The sequence below is a fragment of the Dreissena polymorpha genome, chromosome 10 (genome assembly GCF_020536995.1).
Source record: "Dreissena polymorpha isolate Duluth1 chromosome 10, UMN_Dpol_1.0, whole genome shotgun sequence".
In the NCBI taxonomy this organism is placed as follows: domain Eukaryota; kingdom Metazoa; phylum Mollusca; class Bivalvia; order Myida; family Dreissenidae; genus Dreissena; species Dreissena polymorpha.
The window spans coordinates 81355743-81374657 of NC_068364.1; the positions used below are offsets into that span (position 1 = coordinate 81355743).

At 37.5% G+C, this 18915-nt stretch overlaps 2 long non-coding RNA genes across 51 annotated transcripts in view; one reads left to right on the top strand and one right to left on the bottom strand.

Moving 5' to 3' along the window:
* LOC127848750 (uncharacterized) overlaps positions 1 to 18915 on the bottom strand; it is a 37838-nt gene that overhangs the window by 3083 nt on the left and 15840 nt on the right. For 5 of the 50 annotated variants that reach the window (XR_008034687.1, XR_008034686.1, XR_008034696.1 and 2 more), the window contains 9 exons: positions 17559 to 17628; positions 14628 to 14689; positions 12519 to 12580; positions 11876 to 11995; positions 9868 to 9929; positions 7767 to 7828; positions 7124 to 7243; positions 5116 to 5177; positions 3023 to 3084 (listed from right to left, as the gene is read on the bottom strand). This is a non-coding gene — a long non-coding RNA (uncharacterized LOC127848750). Of the gene's footprint in view, positions 1 to 3022; positions 3085 to 4472; positions 4593 to 5115; positions 5178 to 7123; positions 7244 to 7766; positions 7829 to 9224; positions 9345 to 9867; positions 9930 to 11875; positions 11996 to 12518; positions 12581 to 14627; positions 14690 to 17558; positions 17629 to 18915 lie in introns of all 50 variants that reach the window. The other 45 variants (XR_008034722.1, XR_008034713.1, XR_008034720.1 and 42 more) reach the window with 43 other exon arrangements.
* On the top strand, positions 309 to 1148 carry LOC127848760 (uncharacterized). Its single transcript, XR_008034749.1, has 2 exons — positions 309 to 574; positions 875 to 1148. It is a non-coding gene; the product is annotated as an uncharacterized LOC127848760 (long non-coding RNA).

Below are 18915 nucleotides of genomic sequence, written 5' to 3' on the forward strand. Positions count from 1 at the left end.
ATTTGGCCATTTTATATCATATTTTTACACGCTAATGTTTTCCGTCCGAAGAAGGCGATTTTAGGCCTGTAAAAGCTTATATGTCCCTTTAAGATTTAAAGCTGTTGTGTTCAATATCTGCAACAATATACCAAAACAAACCAAATGGAAAGGCACGTGGGGCTTATGGGGGGTGGGGAAAGAATGAATTTGTTAGATATTTTCACTCTAAGCAATTTTGATAATGTCTCTTTAGTGTTGTTTTTTTTTTAATCACCCCAAAAATGTCAATTTCAAAGCAAAAAATAATCCAATTTCATCCAAAACTAGAAATGGCGCGGCAGAGGCCGACGCGTATCCCCACGCCGAATGTTTGACCTAGGTGTGCCCCAGGGTTGGTAATGGGGCCATGCATAGCTGAGATTGACCGTATTGTCATAAGAGAAGTTCATCATCAATTAGAAGTGAATTGGTGTAGAAATGAAGAAATTATAGTAAAAGGCAATTTTGGGCGGGTGTGGTCTATGTGGGCGGGGCCCCAGGGTTGGTAATGGGGCCATGCATAGTTGAGATTGACCGTATTGTCATAAGAGAGGTTCAGTATCAATTTGAAGTGAATCGGTGTAGAAATGAAGAAGTTATAGTAAAAGGCAATTTTGGGTGGGTGTGACATATGTGGGCAGGGCGCTCCAGGGTTGGTAATTGTGCCATGCATAGTTGAGATTGACCGTATTGTCATAAGAGAAGTTCAGTATCAATTTGAAGTGAATCGGTGTAGAAATGAAGAAATTATAGTAAAAGGCAATTTTGGGAGGGTGTGGTCTATGTGGGCGGGGCCCCAGGGTTGGTAATGGGGCCATGCATAGTTCAGATTGACCGTATTGTCATAAGAGAGGTTCAGTATCAATTTGAAGTGAATCGGTGTAGAAATGAAGAAATTATAGTAAAAGGCAATTTTGGGTGGGTGTGGTCTATGTGGGCGGGGCGCCCCAGGGTTGGTAATGGGGCCATGCATAGTTGAGATTTACTGTATTGTCATAAGAGAAGTTCAATATCAATTTGAAGTGAATCGGTGTAGAAATGAAGAAATTATAGTAAAGGCAATTTTGGGTGGGTGTGGTCTATGTGGGCGGGGCCCCAGGGTTGGTTATGGGGCCATGCATAGTAGAGATTGACCCTAATGTCATAAGAGAAGTTCAGTATCAATTTGAAGTGAATCCGTGTAGAAATGAAAAAATTATAGTAAAGGCAATTTTGGGTGGGTGTGGTCTATGTGGGCGGGGCCCCAGGGTTGGTTATGGGGCCATGCATAGTAGAGATTGACCCTAATGTCATAAGAGAAGTTCAGTATCAATTTGAAGTGAATCCGTGTAGAAATGAAAAAATTATAGTAAATGGAATTTTTTGGTGGGTGTGGCCTATGTGGGCGGGCGCCCCAGGGTTGGGATTGGGGCCATGCATAGTTGAGATTGACCCTAATGTCATAACAAAAGTTCAGTATCAATTTGAAGTGAATCCGTGTAGAAATGAAAAAATTATAGTAAATGGAAATTTTTGGTGGGTGTGGCCTATGTGGGCGGGGCGCCCCAGGGTTGGGAATGGGGCCATGCATGGTTGAGATTGACCGTATTGTCATAAGAGAGGTCCAGTATCAATTTGAAGTGAATCGGTGTAGAAATAAAGAAGTAAATGTAAAATAACCTAAAAAAATGAGTGATAATTTCTGACGCGGCCCCACCCCAACCGCTATTACTTTTGACCCAGGGGTCAGATTAAAATTCCAAATAGTGCAGGGTCGCACATATGCTCATAGCTACCATGTGTGTAAGTTTCAAGGTTCTAGTGCTTTTAGTGTAGGAGGAGATAGTGGCCAGGACGGACGGACAGACAGACGGACGGACGGCGGAGATAACCACAATATCCCCACCTTTTTTTCAAAAAGCTTGGGGATAACAATAAACAAATTAGTAAAAATGAGAGATCAAAGATACTTTAAAGTGTAGAAATCAATAAGCTTTCAATAACTTGTTGTTGCGCAACAATAAAAGTGTGAAATCTTGAAAGCGCCTTGTCGCTCGGAACCCCTTTATTTACCAGCAGCCAATGATATATTCTAGCATATAATGTCGTGGATGCCTTTAAACTCCAGCAGATGGTCAATATGCACTGCCAGCTCTCATTTAGAGGTTCAAGAGAATACAAAATTGCATATTTTGGCCACAAAATAAGTACTTTTGACTATTTTTATGGTGGCAATCAGGTCAAAATGGAGGTTCATAACCGAGCGAAAGAAAAAAGGCTCATGTTGGGTATTTAGACTGGAAGGAAAGGTTAAAATGAACAAGATACATATATGTAAGCAAGCATTATAAGCTTAGCAATGAGGTTCCATGTACTAACAGGGGCAGAAAGGGAGCTCAGATCAATGTAGGCTTTCTGAAAGGGGTTTCTAGTACTTCTTCTGGGGACACAGCTTCACGCAGAAATCTCAACACAACAAATATCATCGATCCATGTCACCTTTGTATGCAAAGACACGCGAATAAGGTCAATACTTGCCTTACATCACTGAATGAGAGAAGCATGTACCAAATAAAAAACAAAACTGGTTGCTGAAAGTGCCACATTTTGGCAAAAAGATCCCTCTAAGGTAATTACATGATGAAGGGGACACTTGCTACAACAATCCTATGTTTAAATCCGACGCGACATCCTTTCAAGCCAGAACATTAACAGTAAGCATATTGTGAGAAAACAATACCAAACACAAGCTAATTGTAGGGTTACAAGTAGCAAATCAACTCAGCTGTACTGCATACATGCTCAGGAACAAGGATAAACCTGTTAAGTGCCAACTTCCGCTGCCAGCAAAGCACGAGCTTTACGTGTCAGGACGCGGAACTATAGATTCAAACTGCACTGAGAATTGCACAATGGCAAGGGTTTGAGTGACAACAAACCTGATTATGGCGGTATTTCACACCTTCAGCATCATTTATATGCTTATTTGCTAGTGTACATGATAATAATTTAGTATTATTACCTGTTTTGCCATCAATAACCCTTATGCAGTGGCCCTCGGCTTAGTCGCAGACATTCCTCTACCTGAAAAAGTCAAAATACCCAATAGAAAAAGATAGAAAATGAAAAAAACACGTGCATTTATGTATTTAAAGTGTATTTCTATGAATAATATGAAGTGATAAAGCTTGTTATATTCATGATTGTACTAAACATGAATGCTGGCTCAGCTAAGCATCTGCTGCCCTGTCCAAACTGTAAAAAAGTGTGCCATTCCATGTCGGTGAAATGGGTCTCTGTTTGAATGTTAATGCTTTACGCACAAGCTATTGTTGCGTTACTGGATCACTGAGACCCAGGCGTTGAATTCAGACTTCATGTAGCACATTAATGCTACACGGTCAACCAATATGCCTTTGAATTTAAGTTGGAAAGCAATTTAGCCCTTATTCGGCTATATAAGGGTGGGGGATCAACTTGAAAAACAACTATTCCAGGTCAAATCATCTGAATTCATGCCTTTAATGCACTTATAATCTTCCCTTTTGCTAAGAAATGACCAAAAATCTGCTTTCCCAGTCATATTTTGCACTTGCAGATGATTTTTCATTTTTACCTATAGTTAGTTTAATATATTCTGATTAAAATGTGTCTTTATTGCATATTATTATCTTTCTATTCATATTGCACCAATATATTAAGTTTGGCTGGATTATCTGTCCATTTGGCCATTTTATATCATATTTTTACACGCTGGTGTTTTCCGTCCGAAGAAGGCGATTTTAGGCCTGTAAAAGCTTAAATGTCCCTTTAAGATTTAAAGCTGTTGTGTTCAATATCTGCAACAATATACCAAAACAAACCAAATGGATAGGCACGTGGGGCTTATGCAGGGTGGGGAAAGAATGAATTTGTTAGATATTTTCACTCTAAGCAATTTTGATAATGTCTCTTTAGTGTTTTTTTTTTAATCACCCCAAAAATGTCAATTTCAAAGCAAAATATAATCCAATTTCATCCAAAACAATAAACAAATAAGTAAAAATGAGAGATCAAAGATACTTTAAAGTGTAGAAATCAATAAGCTTCCAATAACTTGTTGTTGCGCAACAATAAAACTGTGAAATCTTGAAAGCGCCTTGTTGCTCGGAGCCCCTTTATTTACCAGCAGCCAATGATATATTCTAGCATATAATGTCGTGGGTGCCTTTAAACTACAGCAGATGGTCAATATGCACTGCCAGCTCTCATTTAGAGGTTCAAGAGAATACAAAATTTCATATTTTGGGCACAAAATAAGTACTTTTGACTATTTTTATGGTGGCAATCAGGTCAAAATGGAGGTTCATAACTGAGTGAAAGAAAAAAATGCTCATGTTGGGTGTTTAGACTGGAAGGAAAGCTTAAAATGAACAAGATACATATATGTCAGCAAGCATTATAAGCTTAGCAATGAGGTTCCATGTACTAACAGGGGCAGAAAGGGAGCTCAGATCAATGTAGGCTTCCTGAAAGGGGTTTCTAGTACTTCTTCTGGGGACACAGCTTCACGCAGAATTCTCAACACAACAAATATCATCGATCCATGTCACCTTTGTATGCAAAGACACGCGAATAAGGTCAATACTTGCCTTACATCACTGAATGAGAGAAGCATGTACCAAACAAAAAACAAAACTGGTTGCTGAAAGTGCCACATTTTGGCAAAAAGATCCCTCTAAAGTAATTACATGATGAAGGGGACACTTGCTACAACAATCCTATGTTTAAATCCGACGCGACATCCTTTCAAGCCAGAACATTAACAGTAAGCATATTGTGAGAAAACAATACCAAACACAAGCTAATTGTAGGGTTACAAGTAGCAAATCAACTCAGCTGTACTGCATACATGCTCAGGAACAAGGATAAACCTGTTAAATGCCAACTTCCGCTGCCAGCAAAGCACGAGCTTTACGTGTCAGGACGCGGAACAATAGATTCAAACTGCACGGAGAATTGCACAACGGCAAAGGTTTGAGTGACGACAAACCTGATTATGGCAGTATTTCACACCTTAAGCATCATTTATATGCTTATTTGCTTGTGTACATGATAATAATTTAGTATTATTACCTGTTTTGCCATCAATAACCCTTATGCAGTGGCCCTCGGCTTAGTCGCAGACATTCCTCTACCTGAAAAAGTCAAAATACCCAATAGAAATAGATAGAAAATGAAAAAACACATGCATTTATGTATTTTAAGTGTATTTCTATGAATAATATGAAGTGATAAAGCTTGTTATATTCATGATTGTACTAAACATGAATGCTCGCTCAGCTAAGCATCTGCTGCCCTGTCCAAACTGTAAAAATGTCTGCCATTCCATGTCGGTGAAATGGGTCTCTGTTTGAATGTTAATGCTTTACACACAAGCTATTGTTGCGTTACTGGATCACGGAGACCCAGGCGTTGAATTCAGACTTCATGAAGCACATTAATGCTACACGGTCAACCAATATGCCTTTGAATTTAAGTTGGAAAGCAATTTAGCCCTTATTCGGCTATATAAGGGTGGGGGATCAACTTGAAAAACAACTATTCCAGGTCAAATCATCTGAATTCATGCATTTAATGCACTTATAATCTTCTCTTTTGCTAAGAAATGACCAAAAATCTGCTTTCCCAGTCATATTTTGCACTTGCAGATGATTTTTCATTTTTACCTATAGTTAGTTTAAAGGAGAAATATATTCTGCTTAAAATGTGTCTTTATTGCATATTATTATCTATCTATTCATATTGCACCAATATATTAAGTTTGGCTGGATTATCTGTCCATTTGGCCATTTTATATCATATTTTTACACGCTGGTGTTTTCCGTCTGAAGAAAGTGATTTTAGGCCTGTAAAAGCTTAAATGTCCCTTTAAGATTTAAAGCTGTTGTGTTCAATATCTGCAACAATATACCAAAACAAACCAAATGGATAGGCACGTGGGACTTATGCGGGGTGGGGAAAGAATGAATTTGTTAGATATTTTCACTCTAAGCAATTTTGATAATGTCTCTTTAGTGTTGTTTTTTTTTAATCACCCCAAAAATGTCAATTTCAAAGCAAAAAATAATCCAATTTCATCCAAAACAATAAACAAACAAGGGACAAAATTGTCACAAAACCAGGTTTTCATAGTGAAAAAAAAATCTGATAAAGGGAGAAAACTCAAACTGAACTTTTGAAATGAACAAAAAAAATTAACCCCCTTTGTAAGTTTTTTTTTTTTTTTAAATCTATTTTTAGTCGTGGCGACCTTGACATTGGAGATATTGATGTGATTCTTTCGTGCGACACACTGTCCCATGATGGTGAACAAATGTGCCAAATGATTTTAAAATCTCACAATGAATGACATAGTTATGGCCAGGACAAGCTAATTTATGGCCATTTTTGACCTTTGAACTCAAAGTGTGACCTTGACCTTGGAGATATCGACGTAATTATTTCGCGCGACACACCGTCCAATGATGGTGAACAAATGTGCCAAATGATTTTAAAATCTGACAATGAACGACATAGTTATGGCCCGGACAAGCTTGTTCCACCCGCCCGCCAGCCAGCCAGCCAGCCAGCCCGCCAGCCAGCCAGCCAGCCCGCCCGCATTCGCCAATCTAATAACCAGTTTTTCCTTTGGAAAACCTGGTTAATTAGTAAAAATGAGAGATCAAAGATACTTTAAATCGTAGAAATCAATAAGCTTCCAATAACTTGTTGTTGCACAACAATAAAAGTGTGAAATCTTGAAAGCGCCTTGTTGCTCGGAGCCCCTTTATTTACCAGCAGCCAATGATATATTCTAGCATATAATGTCGTGGGTGCCTTTAAACTGCAGCAGATGGTCAATATGCACTGCCAGCTCTCATTTAGAGGTTCAAGAGAACACAAAAGTGCATATTTTGGGTACAAAATAAGTACTTTTGACTATTTTTATGGTGGCAATCAGGTCAAAATGGAGGTTCATAACCGAGCGAAAGAAAAAAATGCTCATGTTGGGTGTTTAGATTGGAAGGAAAGGTTAAAATGAACAAGATACATATATGTAAGCAAGCATTATAAGCTTAGCAATGAGGTTCCATGTACTTACAGGGGCAGAAAGGGAGCTCAGATCAATGTAGGCTTCCTGAAAGGGGTTTCTAGTTCTTCTTCTGGGGACACAGCTTCACGCAGAATTCTCAACACAACAAATATCATCGATCCATGTCACCTTTGTATGCAAAGACACGCAAATAAGGTCAATACTTGCCTTACATCACTGAATGAGAGAAGCATGTACCAAATAAAAAACAAAACTGGTTGCTGAAAGTGCCACATTTTGGCAAAAAGATCCCTCTAAGGTAATTACATGATGAAGGGGACACTTGCTACAACAATCCTATGTTTAAATCCGACGCGACATCCTTTCAAGCCAGAACATTAACAGTAAGCATATTGTGAGAAAACAATACCAAACACAAGCTAATTGTAGGGTTACAAGTAGCAAATCAACTCAGCTGTACTGCATACATGCTCAGGAACAAGGATAAACCTGTTAAATGCCAACTTCCGCTGCCAGCAAAGCACGAGCTTTACGTGTCAGGACGCGGAACTATAGATTCAAACTGCACGGAGAATTGCACAACGGCAAAGGTTTGAGTGACGACAAACCTGATTATGGCAGTATTTCACACCTTAAGCATCATTTATATGCTTATTTGCTTGTGTACATGATAATAATTTAGTATTATTACCTGTTTTGCCATCAATAACCCTTATGCAGTGGCCCTCGGCTTAGTCGCAGACATTCCTCTACCTGAAAAAGTCAAAATACCCAATAGAAATAGATAGAAAATGAAAAAACACATGCATTTATGTATTTTAAGTGTATTTCTATGAATAATATGAAGTGATTAAGCTTGTTATATTCATGATTGTACTAAACATGAATGCTCGCTCAGCTAAGCATCTGCTGCCCTGTCCAAACTGTAAAAATGTCTGCCATTCCAAGTCGGTGAAATGGGGCTCTGTTTGAATGTTAATGCTTTACGCACAAGCTATTGTTGCGTTACTGGATCACGGAGACCCAGGTGTTGAATTCAGACTTCATGTAGCACATTAATGCTACACGGTCAACCAATATGCCTTTGAATTTAAGTTGGAAAGCAATTTAGCCCTTATTCCGCTATATAAGGGTGGGGGATCAACTTGAAAAACAACTATTCCAGGTCAAATCATCTGAATTCATGCATTTAATGCACTTTTAATCTTCTCTTTTGCTTAGAAATGACCAAAAATCTGCTTTCCCAGTCATATTTTGCACTTGCAGATGATTTTTCATTTTTACCTATAGTTAGTTTAAAGGAGAAATATATTCTGATTAAAATGTGTCTTTATTGCATATTATTATCTTTCTATTCATATTGCACCAATATATTAAGTTTGGCTGGATTATCTGTCCATTTGGCCATTTTATATCATATTTTTACACGCTGGTGTTTTCCGTCTGAAGAAGGCGATATTAGGCCTGTAAAAGCATAAATATCCCTTTAAGATTTAAAGCTGTTGTGTTCAATATCTGCAACAATATACCAAAACAAACCAAATGGATTGCATGTGGGGCTTATGCGGGGTGGGGAAAGAATGAATTTGTTAGATATTTTCACTCTAAGCAATTTTGATAATGTCTCTTTAGTGTTCTTTTTTTTTAAATCACCCCAAAAATGTCAATTTCAAAGCAAAATATAATCCAATTTCATCCAAAACAATAAACAAATAAGTAAAAATGAGAGATCAAAGATACTTTAAAGTGTAGAAATCAATAAGCTTCCAATAACTTGTTGTTGCGCAACAATAAAACTGTGAAATCTTGAAAGCGCCTTGTTGCTCGGAGCCCCTTAATTTACCAGCAGCCAATGATATATTCTAGCATATAATGTCGTGGGTGCCTTTAAACTACAGCAGATGGTCAATATGCACTGCCAGCTCTCATTTAGAGGTTCAAGAGAATACAAAATTTCATATTTTGGGCACAAAATAAGTACTTTTGACTATTTTTATGGTGGCAATCAGGTCAAAATGGAGGTTCATAACTGAGTGAAAGAAAAAATGCTCATGTTGGGTGTTTAGACTGGAAGGAAAGCTTAAAATGAACAAGATACATATATGTCAGCAAGCATTATAAGCTTAGCAATGAGGTTCCATGTACTAACAGGGGCAGAAAGGGAGCTCAGATCAATGTAGGCTTCCTGAAAGGGGTTTCTAGTACTTCTTCTGGGGACACAGCTTCACGCAGAATTCTCAACACAACAAATATCATCGATCCATGTCACCTTTGTATGCAAAGACACGCGAATAAGGTCAATACTTGCCTTACATCACTGAATGAGAGAAGCATGTACCAAACAAAAAACAAAACTGGTTGCTGAAATTGCCACATTTTGGCAAAAAGATCCCTCTAAAGTAATTACATGATGAAGGGGACACTTGCTACAACAATCCTATGTTTAAATCCGACGCGACATCCTTTCAAGCCAGAACATTAACAGTAAGCATATTGTGAGAAAACAATACCAAACACAAGCTAATTGTAGGGTTACAAGTAGCAAATCAACTCAGCTGTACTGCATACATGCTCAGGAACAAGGATAAACCTGTTAAATGCCAACTTCCGCTGCCAGCAAAGCACGAGCTTTACGTGTCAGGACGCGGAACAATAGATTCAAACTGCACGGAGAATTGCACAACGGCAAAGGTTTGAGTGACGACAAACCTGATTATGGCAGTATTTCACACCTTAAGCATCATTTATATGCTTATTTGCTTGTGTACATGATAATAATTTAGTATTATTACCTGTTTTGCCATCAATAACCCTTATGCAGTGGCCCTCGGCTTAGTCGCAGACATTCCTCTACCTGAAAAAGTCAAAATACCCAATAGAAATAGATAGAAAATGAAAAAACACATGCATTTATGTATTTTAAGTGTATTTCTATGAATAATATGAAGTGATAAAGCTTGTTATATTCATGATTGTACTAAACATGAATGCTCGCTCAGCTAAGCATCTGCTGCCCTGTCCAAACTGTAAAAATGTCTGCCATTCCATGTCGGTGAAATGGGTCTCTGTTTGAATGTTAATGCTTTACACACAAGCTATTGTTGCGTTACTGGATCACGGAGACCCAGGCGTTGAATTCAGACTTCATGAAGCACATTAATGCTACACGGTCAACCAATATGCCTTTGAATTTAAGTTGGAAAGCAATTTAGCCCTTATTCGGCTATATAAGGGTGGGGGATCAACTTGAAAAACAACTATTCCAGGTCAAATCATCTGAATTCATGCATTTAATGCACTTATAATCTTCTCTTTTGCTAAGAAATGACCAAAAATCTGCTTTCCCAGTCATATTTTGCACTTGCAGATGATTTTTCATTTTTACCTATAGTTAGTTTAAAGGAGAAATATATTCTGCTTAAAATGTGTCTTTATTGCATATTATTATCTATCTATTCATATTGCACCAATATATTAAGTTTGGCTGGATTATCTGTCCATTTGGCCATTTTATATCATATTTTTACACGCTGGTGTTTTCCGTCTGAAGAAAGTGATTTTAGGCCTGTAAAAGCTTAAATGTCCCTTTAAGATTTAAAGCTGTTGTGTTCAATATCTGCAACAATATACCAAAACAAACCAAATGGATAGGCACGTGGGACTTATGCGGGGTGGGGAAAGAATGAATTTGTTAGATATTTTCACTCTAAGCAATTTTGATAATGTCTCTTTAGTGTTGTTTTTTTTTAATCACCCCAAAAATGTCAATTTCAAAGCAAAAAATAATCCAATTTCATCCAAAACAATAAACAAACAAGGGACAAAATTGTCACAAAACCAGGTTTTCATAGTGAAAAAAAAATCTGATAAAGGGAGAAAACTCAAACTGAACTTTTGAAATGAACAAAAAAAATTAACCCCCTTTGTAAGTTTTTTTTTTTTTTTAAATCTATTTTTAGTCGTGGCGACCTTGACATTGGAGATATTGATGTGATTCTTTCGTGCGACACACTGTCCCATGATGGTGAACAAATGTGCCAAATGATTTTAAAATCTCACAATGAATGACATAGTTATGGCCAGGACAAGCTAATTTATGGCCATTTTTGACCTTTGAACTCAAAGTGTGACCTTGACCTTGGAGATATCGACGTAATTATTTCGCGCGACACACCGTCCAATGATGGTGAACAAATGTGCCAAATGATTTTAAAATCTGACAATGAACGACATAGTTATGGCCCGGACAAGCTTGTTCCACCCGCCCGCCAGCCAGCCAGCCAGCCAGCCCGCCAGCCAGCCAGCCAGCCCGCCCGCATTCGCCAATCTAATAACCAGTTTTTCCTTTGGAAAACCTGGTTAATTAGTAAAAATGAGAGATCAAAGATACTTTAAATCGTAGAAATCAATAAGCTTCCAATAACTTGTTGTTGCACAACAATAAAAGTGTGAAATCTTGAAAGCGCCTTGTTGCTCGGAGCCCCTTTATTTACCAGCAGCCAATGATATATTCTAGCATATAATGTCGTGGGTGCCTTTAAACTGCAGCAGATGGTCAATATGCACTGCCAGCTCTCATTTAGAGGTTCAAGAGAACATAAAAGTGCATATTTTGGGTACAAAATAAGTACTTTTGACTATTTTTATGGTGGCAATCAGGTCAAAATGGAGGTTCATAACCGAGCGAAAGAAAAAAATGCTCATGTTGGGTGTTTAGATTGGAAGGAAAGGTTAAAATGAACAAGATACATATATGTAAGCAAGCATTATAAGCTTAGCAATGAGGTTCCATGTACTTACAGGGGCAGAAAGGGAGCTCAGATCAATGTAGGCTTCCTGAAAGGGGTTTCTAGTTCTTCTTCTGGGGACACAGCTTCACGCAGAATTCTCAACACAACAAATATCATCGATCCATGTCACCTTTGTATGCAAAGACACGCAAATAAGGTCAATACTTGCCTTACATCACTGAATGAGAGAAGCATGTACCAAATAAAAAACAAAACTGGTTGCTGAAAGTGCCACATTTTGGCAAAAAGATCCCTCTAAGGTAATTACATGATGAAGGGGACACTTGCTACAACAATCCTATGTTTAAATCCGACGCGACATCCTTTCAAGCCAGAACATTAACAGTAAGCATATTGTGAGAAAACAATACCAAACACAAGCTAATTGTAGGGTTACAAGTAGCAAATCAACTCAGCTGTACTGCATACATGCTCAGGAACAAGGATAAACCTGTTAAATGCCAACTTCCGCTGCCAGCAAAGCACGAGCTTTACGTGTCAGGACGCGGAACTATAGATTCAAACTGCACGGAGAATTGCACAACGGCAAAGGTTTGAGTGACGACAAACCTGATTATGGCAGTATTTCACACCTTAAGCATCATTTATATGCTTATTTGCTTGTGTACATGATAATAATTTAGTATTATTACCTGTTTTGCCATCAATAACCCTTATGCAGTGGCCCTCGGCTTAGTCGCAGACATTCCTCTACCTGAAAAAGTCAAAATACCCAATAGAAATAGATAGAAAATGAAAAAACACATGCATTTATGTATTTTAAGTGTATTTCTATGAATAATATGAAGTGATTAAGCTTGTTATATTCATGATTGTACTAAACATGAATGCTCGCTCAGCTAAGCATCTGCTGCCCTGTCCAAACTGTAAAAATGTCTGCCATTCCAAGTCGGTGAAATGGGGCTCTGTTTGAATGTTAATGCTTTACGCACAAGCTATTGTTGCGTTACTGGATCACGGAGACCCAGGTGTTGAATTCAGACTTCATGTAGCACATTAATGCTACACGGTCAACCAATATGCCTTTGAATTTAAGTTGGAAAGCAATTTAGCCCTTATTCCGCTATATAAGGGTGGGGGATCAACTTGAAAAACAACTATTCCAGGTCAAATCATCTGAATTCATGCATTTAATGCACTTTTAATCTTCTCTTTTGCTTAGAAATGACCAAAAATCTTCTTTCCCAGTCATATTTTGCACTTGCAGATGATTTTTCATTTTTACCTATAGTTAGTTTAAAGGAGAAATATATTCTGATTAAAATGTGTCTTTATTGCATATTATTATCTTTCTATTCATATTGCACCAATATATTAAGTTTGGCTGGATTATCTGTCCATTTGGCCATTTTATATCATATTTTTACACGCTGGTGTTTTCCGTCTGAAGAAGGCGATATTAGGCCTGTAAAAGCATAAATATCCCTTTAAGATTTAAAGCTGTTGTGTTCAATATCTGCAACAATATACCAAAACAAACCAAATGGATTGCATGTGGGGCTTATGCGGGGTGGGGAAAGAATGAATTTGTTAGATATTTTCACTCTAAGCAATTTTGATAATGTCTCTTTAGTGTTCTTTTTTTTTAAATCACCCCAAAAATGTCAATTTCAAAGCAAAAAATAATCCAATTTCATCCAAAACAATAAACAAATTAGTAAAAATGAGAGATCAAAGATACTTTAAAGTGTAGAAATCAATAAGCTTCCAATAACTTGTTGTTGCGCAACAATAAAAGTGTGAAATCTTGATAGCGCCTTGTCTCCCGGAGCCCCTTTATTTACCAGTTTATTTACCAATAATATATATTCTAGCATATAATGTCGTGGGTGCCTTTAAACTGCAGCAGATGGTCAATATGCACTGCCAGCTCTCATTTAGAGGTTCAAGAGAATACAAAATTGCATATTTTGGGCACAAAATAAGTACTTTTGACTATTTTTATGGTGGCAATCAGGTCAAAATGGAGGTTCATAACCGAGCGAAAGAAAAAAATGCTCATGTTGGGTATTTAGACTGGAAGGAAAGGTTAAAATGAACAAGATACATATATGTCAGCAAGCATTATAAGCTTAGCAATGAGGTTCCATGTACTAACAGGGGCAGAAAGGGAGCTCAGATCAATGTAGGCTTCCTGAAATGGGTTTCTAGTACTTCTTCTGGGGACAAAGCTTCACGCAGAATTCTCAACACAACAAATATCATCGATCCATGTCACCTTTGTATGCAAAGACACACGAATAAGGTCAATACTTGCCTTACATCACTGAATGAGAGAAGCATGTACCAAATAAAAAACAAAACTGGTTGCTGAAAGTGCCACATTGTTGCAGAAAGATCGCTCTAAGGTAATTACATGATGAAGGGGACACTTGCTACAACAATGCTATGTTTAAATCCGACGCGACATCCTTTCAAGCCAGAAAATTAACAGTAAGCATATTGTGAGAAAACAATACCAAACACAAGCTAATTGTAGGGTTACAAGAAGCAAATCTACTCAGCTGTACTGCATACATGCTCAGGAACAAGGATAAACCTGTTAAGTGCCAACTTCCGCTGCCAGCAAAGCACGAGCTTTACGTGTCACAACGCGGAACTATAGATTCAAACTGCACGGAGAATTGTACAACGGCAAGGGTTTGAGTGACGACAAACCTGATTATGGCAGTATTTCACACCTTAAGCATCATTTATTTGCTTATTTGCTTGTGTACATGATAATAATTTAGTATTATTACCTGTTTTGCCATCAATAACCCTTATGCAGTGGCCCTCGGCTTAGTCGCAGACATTCCTCTACCTGAAAAAGTCAAAATACCCAATAGAAATAGATAGAAAATGAAAAAAACACATGCATTTATGTATTTTAAGTGTATTTCTATGAATAATATGAAGTGATAAAGCTTGTTATATTCATGATTGTACTAAACATGAATGCTGGCTCAGCTAAGCATCTGCTGCCCTGTCCAAACTGTAAAAATGTCTGCCATTCCATGTCGGTGAAATGGGGCTCTGTTTCAATGTTAATGCTTTACGCACAAGCTATTGTTGCGTTACTGGATCACGGAGACCCAGGCGTTGAATTCAGACTTCATGTAGCACATTAATGCTACACGGTCAACCAATATGCCTTTGAATTTAAGTTGGAAAGCAATTTAGCCCTTATTCGGCTATATAAGGGTGGGGGATCAACTTGAAAAACAACTATTCCAGGTCAAATCATCTGAATTCATGCATTTAATGCACTTATAATCTTCTCTTTTGCTAAGAAATGACCAAAAATCTGCTTTCCCAGTCATATTTTGCACTTGCAGATGATTTTTCATTTTTACCTATAGTTAGTTCATAAAGGAGAAATATATTCTGATTAAAATGTGTCTTCATTGCATATTATTATCTTTCTATTCATATTGCACCAATATATTAAGTTTGGCTGGATTATCTGTCCATTTGGCCATTTTATATCATATTTTTACACGCTGGTGTTTTCCGTCCGAAGAAGGCGATTTTAGGCCTGTAAAAGCATAAATATCCCTTTAAGATTTTAAGCTGTTGTGTTCAATATCTGCAACAATATACCAAAACAAACCAAATGGATAGGCATGTGGGGCTTATGCAGGGTGGGGAAAGAATGAATTTGTTAGATATTTTCACTCTAAGCAATTTTGATAATGTCTCTTTAGTGTTTTTTTTTTTTAAATCACCCCAAAAATGTCAATTTCAAAGCAAAAAATAATCCAATTTCATCCAAAACAATAAACAAATTAGTAAAAATGAGAGATCAAAGATACTTTAAAGTGTAGAAATCAATAAGCTTCCAATAACTTGTTAATGCGCAACAATAAAAGTGTGAAATCTTGAAAGCGCCTTGTCGCTCGGAGCCCCTTTATTTACCAGCAGCCAATGATATATTCTAGCATATAATGTCGTGGGTGCCTTTAAACTGCAGCAGATGGTCAATATGCACTGCCAGCTCTCATTTAGAGGTTCAAGAGAATACAAAATTGCATATTTTGGGCATAAAATAAGTACTTTTGACTATTTTTATGGTGGCAATCAGGTCAAAATGGAGGTTCATAACCGAGCGAAAGAAAAAAATGCTCATGTTGGGTGTTTAGACTGGAAGGAAAGGTTAAAATGAACAAGATACATATATGTCAGCAAGCATTATAAGCTTAGCAATGAGGTTCCATGTACTAACAGGGGCAGAAAGGGAGCTCAGATCAATGTAGGCTTCCTGAAAGGGGTTTCTAGTACTTCTTCTGGGGACACAGCTTCACGCAGAATTCTCAACACAACAAATATCATTGATCCATTTCACCTTTGTATGCAAAGATACGCGAATAAGGTCAATACTTGCCTTACATCACTGAATGAGAGAAGCATGTACCAAATAAAAAACAAAACTGGTTGCTGAAAGTGCCACATTTTTGCAAAAAGATCCCTCTAAGGTAATTACATGATGAAGGGGACACTTGCTACAACAATCCTATGTTTAAATCCGACGCGACATCCTTTCAAGCCAGAACATTAACAGTAAGCATATTGTGAGAAAACAATACCAAACACAAGCTAATTGTAGGGTTACAAGTAGCAAATCTACTCAGCTGTACTGCATTCATGCTCAGGAACAAGGATAAACCTGTTAAGTGCCAACTTCCGCTGCCAGCAAAGCACGAGCTTTACGTGTCAGGACACGGAACTATAGATTCAAACTGCACGGAGAATTGCACAACGGCAAGGGTTTGAGTGACGAAAAACCTGATTATGGCAGTATTTCACACCTTAAGCATCATTTATATGCTTATTTGCTTGTGTACATGATAATAATTAAGTATTATTACCTGTTTTGCCATCAATAACCTTTATGCAGTGGCCCTCGGCTTAGTCGCAGACATTCCTCTACCTAAAAAAGTCAAAATACCCAATAGAAATAGATAGAAAATGAAAAAAACACATGCATTTATGTATTTTAAGTGTATTTCTATGAATAATATGAGTGATAAAGCTTGTTATATTCATGATTGTACTAAACATGAATGCTGGCTCAACTAAGCATCTGCTGCCCTGTCCAAACTGTAAAAATGTCTGCCATTCCATGTCGGTGAAATGGGGCTCTGTTTCAATGTTAATGCTTTACGCACAAGCTATTGTTGCGTTACTGGATCACGGAGACCCAGGCGTTGAATTCAGACTTCATGTAGCACATTAATGCTACACGGTCAACCAATATGCCTTTGAATTTAAGTTGGAAAGCAATTTAGCCCTTATTCGGCTATATAAGGGTGGGGGATCAACTTGAAAAACAACTATTCCAGGTCAAATCATCTGAATTCATGCATTTAATGCACTTATAATCTTCTCTTTTGCTAAGAAATGACCAAAAATCTGCTTTCCCAGTCATATTTTGCACTTGCAGACGATTTTTCATTTTTACCTATAGTTAGTTTAGGTCACAATATACCAAAAGATTTCCTTAACAAATTCAATGTAAAACCGACAACTTAAACGAAAAATAAAGTCAAACTTTTGCGCATAGACACCCCCATACCCATACCTTTTCTTAAAGAGCATGCCAAGCCGAATGGATTTAAACAATAAAAAAGATAGGTTATTCAGTATGTAAGAAAGAACTCGACGCGAATCAGCAGTCACTGTTTTAAGGCCACCTTTTTACTGGCTGATCTCCAGTTGATGAGGGTTTCCCGCCATCTGTCAAAATCTCATGTAGTCTCCAACCTATAAGCAAAACACTGAATTTGTAGTATACAACAATGTTTTCCCTACCACATGCACACAGAAATATTCAAAAATAAAGTCATGGCAAGTGCCCATACAGAGAATTGTGTCTTCAAATAGATGATGTTCCATTCTTTAGAGGGTATAGCATTGAACACAAAAATGATTTAGTATATTGTAACCTAAAGGAGAAATATATTCTGATTAAAATGTGTCTTTATTGCATATTATTATCTTTTTATTCATATTGCACTTATATATTAAGTTTGGCTGGATTATCTGTCCATTTGGCCATTTTATATCATATTTTTACACGCTGGTGTTTTCCGTCTGAAGAAGGCGATTTTAGGCCTGTAAAAGCTTAAATGTCCCTTTAAGATTTAAAGCTGTTGTGTTCAATATCTGCAACAATATACCAAAACAAACCAAATGGATAGGCATGTGGGGCTTATGCGGGGTGGGGAAAGAATGAATTTGTTAGATATTTTCACTCTTAGCAATTTTGATAATGTCTCTTTAGTGTTGTTTTTTTTAAATCACCCCAAAAATGTCAATTTCAAAGCAAAAAATAATCCAATTTCAACCAAAACAATAAACAAATTAGTAAAAATGAGAGATCAAAGATACTTTAAAGTGTAGAAATCAATAAGCTTCCAATAACTTGTTGTTGCGTAACAATAAAAGTGTGAAATCTTGAAAGCGCCTTGTCGCTCGGAGCCCCTTTATTTACCAGCAGCCAATGATATATTCTAGCATATAATGTCGTGGGTGCCTTTAAACTGCAGCAGATGGTCAATATGCACTGCCAGCTCTCATTTAGAGGTTCAAGAGAATACAAAATTTCATATTTTGGGCACAAAATAAGTACTTTTGACTATTTTTATGGTGGCAATCAGGTCAAAATGGAGGTTCATAACCGAGTGAAAGAAAAAAATGCTCATGTTGGGTGTTTAGACTGGAAGGAAAGGTTAAAATGAACAAGATACATATATGTCAGCAAGCATTATAAGCTTAGCAATCAGGTTCCATGTACTAACAGGGGCAGAAAGGGAGCTCAGATCAATGTAGGCTTTCTGAAAGGGGTTTCTAGTACTTCTTCTGGGGACACAGCTTCACGCAGAATTCTCAACACAACAAATATCATCGATCCATGTCACCTTTGTATGCAAAGACACGCGAATAAGGTCAATACTTGCCTTACATCACTGAATGAGAGAAGCATGTACCAAATAAAAAACAAAACTGGTTGCTGAAAGTGCCACATTTTGGCAAAAAGATCCCTCTAAG